Source organism: Leucopleurus acutus (assembly GCF_964270905.1).
Source record: "Leucopleurus acutus genome assembly, chromosome: 9".
NCBI classification, from domain to species: domain Eukaryota; kingdom Metazoa; phylum Chordata; class Mammalia; order Artiodactyla; family Delphinidae; genus Leucopleurus; species Leucopleurus acutus.
Genome location: NC_139144.1, coordinates 18,173,287 through 18,188,373, shown reverse-complemented (window position 1 = coordinate 18,188,373; position 15,087 = coordinate 18,173,287). Strand labels below are relative to the sequence as shown.

Sequence of the window (15,087 nt, the reverse complement as noted above, 5' to 3'; positions counted from 1 at the left end):
TCATCAGGGTGGCTAGCATAAAAACAAAACAAAGCAAAGCAAAAACAAACAGAAAATGCCTGAGAAATAAATTCTGTTGTTTAAGCCCCAGAAAGAAAACAAATCACCAGAAAATACCAAGTGATGGCAAAGATGCGGAGAACTTGGAACTCCTGAGCACTGTTACTGGGAGGGTAAAACGGCGTGGCTGCTATGGAAAAGAGTATAGCAGTTCCTCAAAATATTAAAACCAGAACTACCATTTGATCCAGCAACCCTATTTCTAGATATATATTCAAAGGAATTGAAAGCAGGGCCTCAAAAAGATATTTGTACACCTCTGTTCATAGCAACACTATTCATAACAGCAGAGGTGGGAACAACCCAAATGTCCACGGACAGTTAAATAAACAAAATGTGGTCTATGCACACAATGGAATATTATGCAGCCTTAAAAAGGAAGGACATCCCGTCACATGCTACAACATGCATGAACCTTGAGGACATGAGCTTAAGTGAAATAAGGCAGACACAAAAGGACAAGTACTGTGTGATTCCACTTACATGAGGTACCTAGAGCAGTCAAATTCAGAGACAGAGAGTAGAATAATGGTTACAGGGGGCTGGAGGAAGGGGTCAGAGGGGAGCTGTTGTTTAATGGTAGGGTTTCAGTTCTGCAGACTGAAAAAGTACTGGAGATTTGTTTTTACAACATGAATGCACTGAATGCCACTGAACTATCACTTCAAAATGGTTAAGGTGGTAAATTTTATGATATATTTTTTACCACAATAAAGTTAACAAAACAAAACAAAACCAACAGTGGGAAATCCACAGTTGAAGAGGAATCACATGCCTGGATCTGCAGTCACATTACCTTTATGGTGCAGAAACCCTAAGCAAATGAAAACTAGTCAGAGCTAGTGAACTCCATGGGGCCTCTGCTGAGTCCACTGAAACTACCATGGAAGGACACTTCCAAAGCTCACGGCAAGAGACTCCCACACTCAGCAACCACCACTGAAGATTAACTCACAGTCAAAGAAGAATCACTTCAAGGTAGTACCAGCAAGTATACCTAACAGGAAAACGTGTAACCAAGATTAGAAATAATAGAAAAAAATTCAGTAGGTTTAAAACATTCAATGATAGAGGGGACAAAAATAAGGAAACAAAAAAAAGAGAACTGTACAAAGAGTGTACAGGAAGAGCAAATTTTAGAAATGAAAACTCCAGCTACATACTAGTTACTAGACACTCCTGTAATATAATGATAAAGAAAGGTTAAAAATAAAGGAATAGGGGAAAATATATACCAGGCTTATATTACCAAAAGAAAGCAAAAAGCCCTTTAAGGCAAAAGCATGAAATAAGATTAAAAAGGGATACTATTTCATAGTAAAAGGAATAATCCATTTACTTATTAAACCTCAGGTAGTCTCCTAGGTCTTGGAGAAAAAGACAACTTATTAATAAACAAATAACTAATATAATGTATAGCAACAGGTCGAGAAGTGCCATGAAGAAAAATAAAGCTGGAGGTTGGGGAGAAAGGGCACAGAAAGTGCTATTTTAGTTGATGTGTTCGGGAGAAGAATTGAGTTGACATGTTGCTGGAGACCTCAATGAAGCGGTACCTAAATTATTAAAAGTTTCTGGGTAAAAAGCATTCAAGGAAGAGGAAGAAGCAACCAAGGCTTTGGAGACAGGAATAAACTTTGTCTATTCAGGAATAGCAAGAATAAGGTAGTTAAAGGAAAGTAAGAAGTGGGAAAGATGGTAGACATGGGCCTAAGAGTCAAGCAGAGGACAGAGCTACATAGCTTAGAGGTAAGGGATCTGCAATGTTTCTTTCCGTTAAGAGATAATCCCCATGACCAATTATGAATACACCTATCGACTTGGCATTGAAATACAGCATATAAAGCAAATTTGGAAAAGGGAACAATTAAAGGAAAACAAGACGATCTCATGATCATACTACTTTAATACACCTGTCTAGAAACTACAGTTGTCAAGTAAATATTACTCAACAGAGAGAGCTGTCAACAAAATCAACAAGCTGAATTTAACTGCTCCCAAATCACAACACTAGTAAATGCAGACAAAGGTTTGGAGAGCAAATTCAGCTGGGGCGAAAGTTAGATTGCAAACAGATAAAGAAGGTAAACTGGGAAGTGCCATCTCAACTGAGAAAAGAGCAGGGAGGACCAGACTCCCTATTTACAGGGTAGCACAGATACAAGGGAGATACAAACAGAAGAGTGAGGCTTAGACCCCCCACTAGAGGACGGAAGGACGTTTTAACTAGAAGAAATAGGTTAAGAAATAGGTGGAGGCTCCACTGACGATGGAAAGAATGAATGTATGGAGGACTTCGCCGAGTTATTGCAATAATGCAGACACGAAGTGACAAGGGTTTGAATTAAGGTAAAGGTACTATAATGGAAACGAGGGTTACTTTGAGCCACACTTTGAAAGTGGGGTAAACAACAAAACACAGGACTTGGCGACAGGAAAGAATGGGGTAAGGAGAGGGAGGTGTCATGACAACTTAAGTGTTTTTAAACCGAGAAACAGCAAGAGTGCCATTTGTGAATACGAGATAACTGGGAAGGGGGCCAATTTAATAAAAATCTCTTGGACTTACAGGATGCAGTTAACAGTGGGATATTCAAATGAAGATGTACTATAGGAACACAGGCTGTGGAATCATGTTTGGAGTTATTACCACAGTGACAGCTAAAACCATAGGACTGAATTTACCGAAGAAGGGTGTACAGTAACACTTCTTGAGAATGTAGGGATCCCAGAACTTGATAAAAGCTCCTCTTCTTTGAAAAATGCTTATTTGCATATATACACTTTATTTTCCAAGACATTTCAGGATATTCATGGAACTACTAAAATACTCCTCGGGTTTCAAATTTTAACACTCTGGCGTAGAGAGAACGAGGGTAGAGCCTTGACTGCCATTCAAAGTTAGGAAGAGGTAGTCTTCCAAGAAAACAAAAAAAGCACAGGACAAAAGATATCCTGAAAAACTCAGGGCAATGGCACTTCTAAAAAGCAAGGATAATGAATAAAGTAAAATATAAGACATGGGAAAGAAAGGTTAGAACTAAGACATGATAGGAAGATGTTGGGCTAAGAGTTCTATGACCTTTACACAAATTAATGTTTCACAAGCAAGACAGTATGTACCCTTTGGCCCAAATCCTGTCATTACTGCTAAGCAAAAAAACAACTCAAGGTACACTGAAACAAGTAAATATACAAGCTAGTGAAAGTGATCTTTTCAGCCGACATCACTTGTTAAAAGGACAATACTTTCAAGGTTTTAATTTAGATCTGATACAGAAACAGAAAAATGAGCAACCCTGAGAAAAAGTTTAATAAAAATCCCGAAATAAGAGCACGTTCTTATGTTCAAAGTACAACTAATTTGCACAAGCCATTTAACACAATAACTGCAATGGGTTTGAAACACCTGCCTCATAAGCGGCATTAAACTCTCGGTTCACAGTGTAATATACTTTTTTTAAACTCCCGGATTTCAAAATTATTAATATTTCACTGTCTTAATAGCAGTTTCTCGATACACTAAAACCTACTTTTGTCATTTTTGAAAGCTCAAGAATTGGTACTGTAGATTGGGATGCAGTCCAACTGGGATGTTACTGGAACTAAAAACTTCACTTTAAATAGGATAATGTGATAGTTCCTCATGCCACATCCAAGTTTTTCCTAGGTGTCACCACTTTCATTGAAAGTTATTGTATTGGGCGTAGAAATCAGGTTCCTCCCGGCATGATGGCAGACACGACAGCGGGGGAAGCACTCCAACACATTGATCCACACAACTTCACCTTTCAAAAAGCACGGACCTCAATCCGCCTGAAGCAACAGCAGCCAAGGGCAGAATTCAACGTGGGTAGGGTTACAAAGAAACTGCTGATAATTAAAAACAAGGAGCAGCAGACAAACCAGGTGCGCCGACAATGGAGAATGATGTAGAATAGGGACATCGCTTTAACAGGTTCCCGCGAACTACTGGAGAACCTACTACCCAGGGGAAGCCAGGCCGACTCGGAACCTAGGCTGGGAGGCTTGCGGGGTGGGACAGGGAACGCGGGGCGGGACCAGAGAAACCAAAACAGTCTGCGCGTCTGGATCAGCAAAGCCCACGGGGTCCGAGGAGGCGGAGAGCGTCGTGCACCCATCAGGCCCGGGACCCGAGGGCTCCTTCCGGTGCCCGGCCGCCTCCGGAGCCCGGATCCGGGGACGTCCTCGGGGCCGGGCGTCTCCCCGCTCTCTCGCCCTGGAAGCACCTTCCGGGGAGAGATAAGACCTGGAATCCCAGACGAGTGCCCGGGCGACCCGGCTGCCCTCTCCCGTAGCCTACCGTCCCGCCGGCCCCCCACGGGCAACTTACCGGGATGCAGGCCGCAACTACTTAGGCGGCAGTGGCGACGCTCCTCTTCCGGGCACGGGCGTCCCCTCGTCCGGCCGGCTGCCATCAGCTGAGCGTCCAGCACAAACAGCAGCGCGACAGCCGGGACGCCACCCTCCCCCAACTCCGTCCTTCCCCGACGGAAGTGACGCAGGGCGGCGCCTGTGTACCCGCCCACCGGCGAGGAGCTCCTCAGCCTCGCTGGAACCTCGGCCCACCCATCAGTCGCCGCTCCGCCCCCTTCCCAGACATGCGCAGTAGAGCCCGGCTGAGGGCGGGCCGGAAACGTGCGTGCGTGCACGTGCCTGCGGACACCCGGAGAGGCGCTGCCTGGCGGCCGGCCGAGGGAGTTTGTTTTGCTCTGTTTGCGGGACTCCGTCCGACGGTCGGCTGAGCTAAACCTCCATCTCTGCGTCCCTGAAGATGCTGTCCACGCTCTGTCCGGTCCTCGAAGAGAGGACTGCGTCACCAGCCGCTTGGAGGGTGGTGAGCGGCCTGGACCGCGGTCCCTACCACTCTGCTGTCACCATTCCTGGGCTTGGCCACTTGGACTAAAAATCAGTGGAAACTGTTGAATCCCGACATTTTATGACTACCAAGTCTGCAAACGACCTACTACAGCTCATAAGGCAAATGCAGCCCACCGCCTGATTCTGTGCGCCTGTAAGCCAAGAATGGTTTTTACATTTTCAATGGTTAAAAAAATAAAAGTCTGTTTTGGGACACATGACAATGACATGAAATTCAAATTTCAGTGTTCTTAAAAAAAAGATTTTTTTACAGCATAGCCATGCCCATTCCTTTATTTATCAAGAAGCTTGCATGCTACACCAGCAAATTTGGATGGTTACAATAGCTTCCTTTAAATAAGTTGAGGTTAGAAACGGAAAAGTAGTCTTTACTAGATCTCAACCTCAAAGTGTTCCCAAGACTGTTAGTCCCTCTTTCCTCTAGGCTTGCCGGGTCTCACAGGAGTGTTGCTGCTTTAGCCCCCTGTAAGATGACTGTAAAGTGTTTAAGGAAGGAATTGTATGAGCTGCCACATAGTGGGTGTTAGACTGCCAGTTTTTTTTTTTTTTTCCTTTTTTTTAATCAAGGGGAGGAAGCCAGCTTGCTAGGTTCTTGGGGCATAAATGGCTGGACTGTGTACAGCATAATGCCTGATAAACCCCTGCAGTGCAAGACCTAGGCATGTTATTTAGCCATACGCTAGTTAGAAGGTGTATGCACAAACTAAACTTTAGAGGCATATGGAAGTAACTAGTTCCAGAGAGATTTTCCCCATTGTTAAAGAAAAAATTGTATTTGTTAAAACGATAAGGAAGACTTTACTCAAGACTTTTACAGTGGGGGAGAGAGATTGGGCTCAACTGCAAATACAACAAAGGCAGCTGGAGATGTGTAGCCCAGGAGCAGAGTGAGAGGGGCCAGTGTACGGAAAATTACTAAGAGGGGACACCAAGGGCACGGGTGATTCTTGCTAAACTATTTTCACAGGGTTCCTGCTAAAAACTGATTACTGTGATTAGACACTGAGGGTGATCAGATATCAAGGGAGGGAGATTCTCTCTAAACTGACGCAGCAGGATTCTTGCTAAAACTGGACTTGGCAGACCCAAGACAGGGCCCGGGCAGGAAGCCTTGACAGAAGAGGGCTCAGAAAAACCAAATTAAACTTCTACCAATGAGAAAGTCTTTGTCACCCTCCAACCATCCATCCCCTGCCCTTGTTTTCCTTTATTCCCTAAGTTAGTCAGACTTTATCAAATATCCAGATTTTCCTCCCTTGCCAGAAATTTGTTTAAAACTCTCAAGTTCTCCTTCTCCTTTGCTCTTCCCTCCCCGCCGTGTCCACCCATATACATTTAACCCCCAGACCTTTAACCGCCCTGAAGTCTGACGATCTTACTTGCAGAATCTCCCGCATCTTTCCTTTGCTCTACATCGTTTCCACTGCCTTAGTTTAAATCTTGTCTAAAATGGTTTTCCAGCCTGTAACTGACCTCTGACCCAGAGTTATTCTCTTCTGTGCAGCCAAGGCAATCTTTCTAAAGTGCAAATCCAATCATATGATGTCCCTGATTAAAAAGTTTATTCTGGGGCTTCCCTGGTGGCGCAGTGGTTGAGGGTCTGCCTGCCGATGCGGGGGACACGGGTTCGTGCCCCGGTCCGGGAGGATCCCACGTGCCGCGGAGCGGCTGGGCCCGTGAGCCATGGCCGCTGAGCCTGCGTGTCCGGAGCCTGTGCTCCGCAACGGGAGAGGCCACAGCAGTGAGAGGCCCACGTACCTTATCAGAGTATAGTTGACTTACAATGTTTTGTTAGTTTAGGTGTATAGCAAAGTGATTCAGTTATCCATATACATATACTTTTTCAGATTGTTTTCTCATATAGGTTATCACAGAATATTGAGTAGAATTCCCTGTTCATTCCATTTTTGAATATTCAAGTTACAAATGTAATATGGCTGTAATGGCAGAAGCTATTAATTAATTCAGATTAATCGGATTAAATAAATGAACAAACAAACGATCAAAAACACTTGAACACCTTGAGAAGAAGAGGAAAAGATCTGTCTAAAAGGAATGGGGGCGACTTCCCTGGTGGTCCAGTGGTTAAGACTTCGCCTTCCAATGCAGGAGGTGCAGGTTGCATCCCTGGTCCGGGAGCTAAGATCCCACATGGCTTGTGGCCAAAAACCAAAACATAAAAAACAGAAGCAATATTGTAAAAAATTCAATAAAGGCTTTAAAATGGTCCACATCAAAAAAAATCTTTAAAAATAAAGTAAAAGGAATGGGAAATTAGTTCTCTCTAGGAAAATTAATTACTTAGATATGTGAGTCACAGACTTTAGAGTAGGCAAAGCAAGACTGTATGCAGTTGAAATATTCAGAAACTATGATGCACCTTACGAATCCCCAAAGAGCAGGAAGCGAAATGATTCAAGGGAATCCCAAAGTGTGAGTCAGGAGAGAATCTTAGCTCATCAAGGAAGCACAGATGAAAAAGCTTCCCTCCTTTTTTTTTTTCCCCCAGCCAAACACGTACAATGCCAGGAATTAGGCAGCATGAGTGAAGGAAATGCCTTGCTAGCTGGTACGCCAACCACTATAACTCAAATGAATGGTTTTGAGTTAATCAGACTGTAGGGGAAAAAAATTCCTAAACAAAAGTAAAATAATCCCCCAAATGTGATGTGGGCAATGGGAAGAGATGGGGGACATGCTACGCCGATAACACCCCATAACACTAATCACCCGCTGGAAACCACCTAAGGATATTGGTGTTACCTTCCTCTACCTCCTTCAACATTACAGAAGTAATTTTAACTTCAAAATGTACTTGCTGTACAAATAGAAAGAGGAAGTAAAACCTGACTCCAATCTCCTTGAAAAATACTATTTCAAATATCTTCAAACTTATTAAACAATTTTGAAAGTTCCAAAAGGCACATTTTACACCATTTTCTATATTTTAAAAAATGGCTTCTTGACAAACAGGTGGGCTACAGGCACGTGAAAAGGTGCTCAACGTTGCTAATTAGAGAAATGCAAATCAAAACTACAATGAGGAATGACCTCACACCGATCAGAATGGCCATCCTTAAAACGTCTACAAATAACAAACGCTGGAGAGGGTGTGGAGAAAAGGAAACCCTCCTACACTGTTGGTGGGAATGTAAGTTGGTGCAGCCACTATGGAAACCAGTATGGAGGTTCCTCAAAAAACTAAAAATACAGTTGCCATATGATCCAGCAATCCCACTCCTGGGCATGTATCCAGACAAAACTATAATTCGAAAAGATACATGCACCCCAATGTTCATAGCAGCACTATCACGATAGCCAAGACATGGAAACAACGTGAATGTCCATCGACAGATGAATGGATAAAGAAGATGTGGTACATGTATACAATGGAATACTACTCAGGCATAAAAAGAATGAAATAATGCCATTTGCAAGCAACATGGATGCAAATAGAGATTATCATACTAAGTGAAATAAGTCAGAAAGAGAAAGATAAATACCATATGATAACACTTACATATGGGATCTAAAATATGGTAAAAATGAACCTATCTATGAAACAGAAACAGACTCACAGACATAGAGAACAGACTTGTGGTTGCCAAGGGGGAGGGGGGTGGAGGAGGGTAGGAGTGGGAGGTTGGGATTAGCTGTAAGCTATTAAATATAGAATGGATAAACAACAAGGTCCTACTATATAGCACAGAGAACTATATTCATTATCTTATGATAAACCATAATGGAAAAGAACATAAAAATTAATGTGTATATATATATATATATATATATATATATCTGAATCTCTTTGCTGTACAGCAGAAACTAACACAACATTGTAAATCAACTATAGGTCAGTTAAAAAAAAACAGCTTCTCTAAATAACAAAAGAAAAGACTAGCTGCACTATATAGGTGTGACTATATAGTCTATATAGGTCATTGTATTTATAGATTTACAAAAATCTACACCCAAATGTCTTGGCTTTGCTTTACGCCCAGTAGAGAATCGAGCTGTATATATCCCATATAATGGATCTTAAATCTAAAGAACTCAAGATACTCTGACTAGAGTGATTTTGTTAGCTTTATGATACTTATATAGGTATCCTAAAATCTCTTTTTAAGCATAATAATTTAAAAATAACATTTATTACTGATAAATAAATACAGTAAAGACTGAATCATTTCTCAAAGGCCAGCCAATCAACTAGAACTCCTTGGTACAGTTCTAATGTTTGATTCAAAAACAAAGTCTAGGGGATATTGGGATTCTTCATAAACTCAACCAATTCCCACTAATTCCAAAACAATTTGTACAACTAGATGTAAAGCTGGGTTGCCTCTACACATCTCTTCCAACTGATAGTACTGTGGTGCACAAGAGTGCCAAATTGTTTCAGAGTGGGCTTCCTGGGGATGCAAAATACAGTCTTCAAATATGTGTATTTAAGAAACCAGTTTTATAGCTTCAGGTATGATCAGACTTTTAGAAAATGAATTAACTCTAATCAGACTCATAAGAAGTTTTTTTGTCCCCCCAAGTAGCACATCTTAATTACATTTGTCCTATAACACCTACCGGGCAGCATATCCGCTCACTGATAAAACATGTTCACAGCATAGAAAGTCAGTAGAACCCTTTATTACATGTGTTCTCTCTCCCACCCCAGTTTTATTGAGATATAATTGAAATATTACCTTGTATAAGTTTAAGTTGTAAAACGTGTTGATTTGATACACTTACATATTGCAAAATGATTACCACCATAGTGTTAGCTAACATCTCCATCACCTAATTATCATTTCTTTTTAATGATGAGAAAGATACAGCCTCTTAGCAACTTTCAAATATAGAATACAGTGTTAACTATAATCACCATGTGGTATATTATATCCCCAGAACTTAATTCATCTGGAAGTTTGTACCATTTGACCAAATCTTCCCATCCCTCCCCACCCCCTTCCTGGTAACCATTACCGTTCTACTCTTTGTAAGAGATTTTGATTCATGAGAATGCCAATGTATTTTTTTTACAATTGGAGGTAGGTAGCTTTTTCTGGATATATGCTATCTAGAACATTCTCTTTCAAATTAAAAATCAAAGTACCCTAGGAAAAAGAAAAAAAAAAGAAATCAAAGTACCTGGCAAAGAGAGGCTGGCGTAGCAAAGTGATGGGGAGAGAGTGTGGTTACAGAAAACTTGCAAACAGTAAGAGTACGCTTTTCTACAAGAGGTCCCTCTGGGTACTTCTTTATTTTTACGTCATTTTATGTTATTTAACGCTTGTGAGTGAACTTAGTTACGGCTTCTATGTGTGCTATAATATCCTCCAGGTGGGGACATAGAGAGTGGCCAAAAGTAACTGGAAAACAGAACATGCTCAGCTGGCCTTGAGAAGAGGGAGTCTAGCAGCTTTAGGAACTTGACCTGGTTGCGTTTCATAGCTGTCGGCCCGGAGAGGCACCACTGTCAGGACAGAGGAGATGGACGAGGGGCGGGATATGCCAGAGCAGGACCCTCACCTTCTCCCCTCTTTCAATGGTGCGTGTTCCGCTTGCAGCAGGACAATGGGACCCCACTGGAAACTGACTAGTCTTCACCCCGCCCCCGCACCCAGGGGTACAAAGTAGCTCTCCCATCTCAGCGGGACGTCCTACCTTAACTTCCAACAGATAATGCCTCACCAAGGCGTGACGGGGCTTGGTGTTTCCAGCAGCACAGCTTGTTCATCCACAGCGAGAGTCCGGGCAATGGCTGTTTCTGGTGACTTCTATGCCTGCATGGTGTCGGATGTCTCAGCAGGGGTCCCCAGTCTGGCATATGGGGCAATAGGCCCTAGTGTTGGATCACTCAAATGTAATAAGCCTGGGACAGTACTTTAGTCCACCTGGCCAAAGTGGTTTTACCTATTAGTAATTTCATCTGCTGCTTTACGAGTCCATTCTTTCTTTTTACCAACCCTGCGGTTTGCAGGTTACAGGGGAGGTGGAACCTCCAATCAGTGTCATGGTCTTTTGCTCAGGCCTGCCTATCACGACCTTTGAAATGTGACCACTAATCACTGTCTATTCGATGAGGGCATCCACCCATGGTACTCAGCTCCTCTAACCCCACAATGGAGGTAGCCTGGCTGGCTTGGCGACACGGAAAAGCTTGTGTTAAGTCACACAAGGTATCCACACAAACTAGGGCACATTTAGAATCCTCATTTAAGAGGGGGGCCCGATATAATCCATTTGCCAATCCCTTACCAGGTGCGGTCTCCAGAGGATGCCCCCGAATTCCTTTGGCACTTGCCTTGGACATTGTTGAGAACACCCAGGACATCTTGTTACATCTTGCTACTGCTTTAACTGAGTCACTGTCTTCCAAGGACAACCCAGCATCCTTAGCGATATGGCATCCCACCAGGGCGCTCCGGTGGCCACTCTTTCTTTGCACTCAATCTGCTGTATTTACTGAAGGATCAGTCGCTAGGGGTCCTACCCAAGCTAGGGCATCCGTTTCCTGATTACCAAGGGGGTGTCAGTGCTTTACGAGCTGGGACATGGGAGACAGTGAGGACTCAGGCTCTTGCAGGCAACATCCTGACCCCACAAGGGCTTATTTATATCATCCACCCCTTGGCTCTCCATTGTCCAAGCCATAGGGTTAATCTCTTTAGAACAGCCCAATTGTCAGTTCAGAGGGTTAATGGCCAGGGCTCCTGGGTTATCACCAGCCAAGCTGCTCTGAGCTCAGCCCACAGACTTCTGCTGTTCCTGTTTCTATCGAGATGGTGTCAGTGTTGGGCTTAAGAGCTACTGCAGACCCTGTGGACCAATTGCCTCCTTTAGATCCATTTGTATAGCAGGCATCTGGGGAATCTTACTTTTTCCCTTTCTACACGCTGTAGGGACCACCGTAAGTATAGGGGCGGAGCATTTATAAGATGTTCTCTTCCAGCTCCGGGAAGGCAAGTGGAGTGTGCATTCCAAGGAAGGGGAGGGAGGGAGGAGTCTTCAGTTGCCTGGGTCCAGGGTCCAGCTCATGGGGCAACCACCAGTGGTCACGTCCTCTTTCTTTTCTTTTTTTTTTTTTAATTTTTATTGGAGTATAGTTTCCTTACAATGTTGTGTTAGTTTCTGCTGTACAGCAAAGTGAATCAGTTTTATGTATACATATATGCACTTTTTTTAGATTTCCTTCGCATTTAGGTCATCACAGATCATTGAGTAGGGTTCTCCGTGCTACTGAGGGCTCTCATTAGTTATCTATTTCATACATAGTCGTGTATATATGTCAATTCCAATCTCCCAATTCGTCCCACACCCCTCTTCCCCCCCTTGGTAACCGTAAGTTTATTCTCTACATCTGTGACTTGATTTCTGCTTTGCCAATAAGTTCATCTGTACCATTTTTCTAGATTCCACATATAAGCGATATTATACGATATTTGTTTTTCTCTTTCTGACTTACTTCACTCTATGACAATCTCTAGGTCCATCCACATCTCTGCAAATGGCACTATTTTGCTCCTTTTTTATGGTTGAGTAATATTCCATTGTATGTATGTACCACATCTTCTTTATCAATTCCTCTGTCGATGGACATTTAGGTTGCTTCCATGTCCTGGCTATTGTAAACAGTGCTGCAATGAACATTGGGGTGCATGCGTCCTTTCGAATTATGGTTTTCTCCAGATATATGCCTAGCAGTGGGATTGCTGGGTCATATGGTAACTCTATTTTTAGTTTTTTAAGGAACCTCCATACTGTTCTCCATAGTGGCTGCACCAATTTACATTCCCACCCACAGGTAGGAGGGTTCCCTTTCCTCCACACCCTCTCCAGCAGTACTTGTAGATTTTTTGATGATGGCCATTCTGACTGGTGTGAGGCGATACCTCATTGTAGTTTTGATTTGCATTTCTCTAACAAGTAGTCATGTTGAGCATCTTTTCATGTTTGTTGGACATCTGTATGTCTTTTTTTGAGAAATGTCTATTTAGATCTTCCCCCCATTTTTTGATTGGGTTATTTGTTTTTTTGATATTGAGCTGCATGAGCTGTTTGTATATTTTGGAGATTAATCCCTTGTCAGTTGCTTCATTTGCAAATATTTTCTCCCATTCTGAGAGCTGTCTTTTTGTTTTCTTTATGGTTTCCTTTGCTGTGCAAAAGCTTTTAAGTTTAATTAGATCCCATTTGATTATTTTTGTTTTTATTTTCATTACTCTAGGAGGTAGATCAAAAAAGATCTTGCTGTGATTTATGTCAAAGAGTGTTCTGCCTATCTTTTCTTCTAAGAGTTTTATAGTGTCCGGCCTAACATTTAGGTCTCTAATCCATTTTGAGTTTATTTTTGTGTATGGTGTTAGGGAGTGTTCTAATTTCATTCTTCTACATGTAGCTGTCCAGTTTTCCCAGCACCACTTACTGAAGAGGCTGTCTTTTCTGCATTTCTGTATATATTCTTGCCTCCTTTGTCACGGATTAGGTGACCATGGGCGCTTGGGTTTATCTCTGGAATTTCTATCCTGTCCCGTTGATCTATATTTCTGTTTGTGTGCCAGTACCATACTGTCTTGATGACTGTAGATCTTTTCTTCCAGCTCTTTACAAGGTCTTTATAAGATCTCCTCTTCCAGCTCCGGGAAGGCAAGTGGAGTGTTCATTCCAAGGACAGGGGAGGGAGGGAGGAGCCTTCTACTGCCTGGGTGCAGTTTGTGGGCCAACCAGTGGTCACATCCTCTTGATTACCTCCTCCAACAGTTTAGATTGTCTTGATATTGAGATCATGTTTCATTTCTTTATTTTAATGTTGGAAAAGGAAATGGAGAGAAGGAATACAAAAATCAACTAAGACATCCTTACCGCATGTATTTATCTTCTTGAAATAGCTTTAAAGCACAAACTAGATGATAAAATTATGAATCATCACTGGAATCAAGCAGGAAGTCTATGGGTTTCTAAGTTGCATGACTCACAGAACTTATCAGGCAAGACATTTTCATGAGCAGGCAGAAGAACACAACTTCATCCCATTTCAAAAACAGAACCCAGCCTACCTTCCCACAGCACTTTTTAAGAAATGTTTCTTCACTTTCCCTTGAAGGAGGAAGTACATTAGAGTTGCAATATCTGAGATGAGTTTGATTAATATGAAATAAAAAGGAGGTTGGAAGAAGGAATCTTTGTTTTCAAAAATGGAAAGTGAGGGGCTTCCCTGGTGGCGCAGTGGTTGAGAGTCCGTCTGCCGATGCAGGGGACGCGGGTTCGTGCCCCGGTCCGGGAGGATCCCACATGCTGCGGAGCGGCTGGGCCCGTGAGCCATGGCCACTGAGCCTGTGCGTCCGGAGCCTGTGCTCCGCAACGGGAGAGGCCACAGTAGTGAGAGGCCCGCGTACTGCTTTAAAAAAAAAAAAAGGAAAGTGAGAAAATGCCCAAGTTAAGAAGTATAACTCTGTGCTTCTCAACACAAAGGTTGAGATGACCCTGAGAGAAGGCTCGCAGGGTCCTGCACAGGAGGGTGTGTGCTGGGAATTTACATTGTGTCCTAGAGGAGGATGAATGAAGGATTGGCAGTGCTCTGAGTTATGTGCAAAAGCTTAGTTCCTTAACGTGAACTTTACTGCCATCATTTGATAACAGACAGACCATAAGGAGTTCATGCAGTAAACCGTACAGGGACCTTTTCCCAGCATTTAGAATCCTTTAATCATGTTTCTGAGAGGAGTGATGAAGACACCACTGATTGCCTCCTGAGGAGACCTCCCTGCTCCCTCCCGGTACACTGCACCACAATACTTTCAGTAGTGGGGGACAGGGAAGGGAGTCCTTTTTCCGGCCACCGGATATAAACCATGGGGGTGTTAAGATGGGTGGAGGGGTCAACAAACAACCCTTTCTGGCCGAAAAGGTGTAAAGATAGGTCTGCTGGAGAGCTTCCAGAAATGTTTTCTTTCCTGATAATGAGTGACTAAGGGGATACAGTTCTTTTTTCTTCCTCTCCACAAGCCTGTGTGAGGACCTGAAAACTGCAACAACAGCTGCCATCCTGTAGCCTTGAGAAGAAAGCCATGAGACTCACGGGGAAACCAGCAGAGTTCTGCCAGCTCTGGGTGCTTGAGAGAAACCCAC

The 15,087-nt window shown here is 43.0% G+C and overlaps 1 protein-coding gene across 4 annotated transcripts in view; it reads right to left on the bottom strand.

Annotated features, from left to right (window-relative positions):
- Window positions 1-15,087, bottom strand: part of PNPLA8 (patatin like domain 8, phospholipase A2) — a 134,468-nt gene that overhangs the window by 58,005 nt on the left and 61,376 nt on the right. For 2 of the 4 annotated variants that reach the window (XM_082846898.1, XM_082846901.1), the window contains exon 1: window positions 4,415-4,555. The exons of 1 other annotated variant lie outside the window; for it this stretch is intronic. The gene's annotated coding sequence lies outside the window, so the exon portion shown is untranslated. Of the gene's footprint in view, window positions 1-3,866; window positions 3,872-4,414; window positions 4,556-15,087 lie in introns of those variants that run through there. One more of the 4 variants, XM_082846902.1, reaches the window with a different exon arrangement.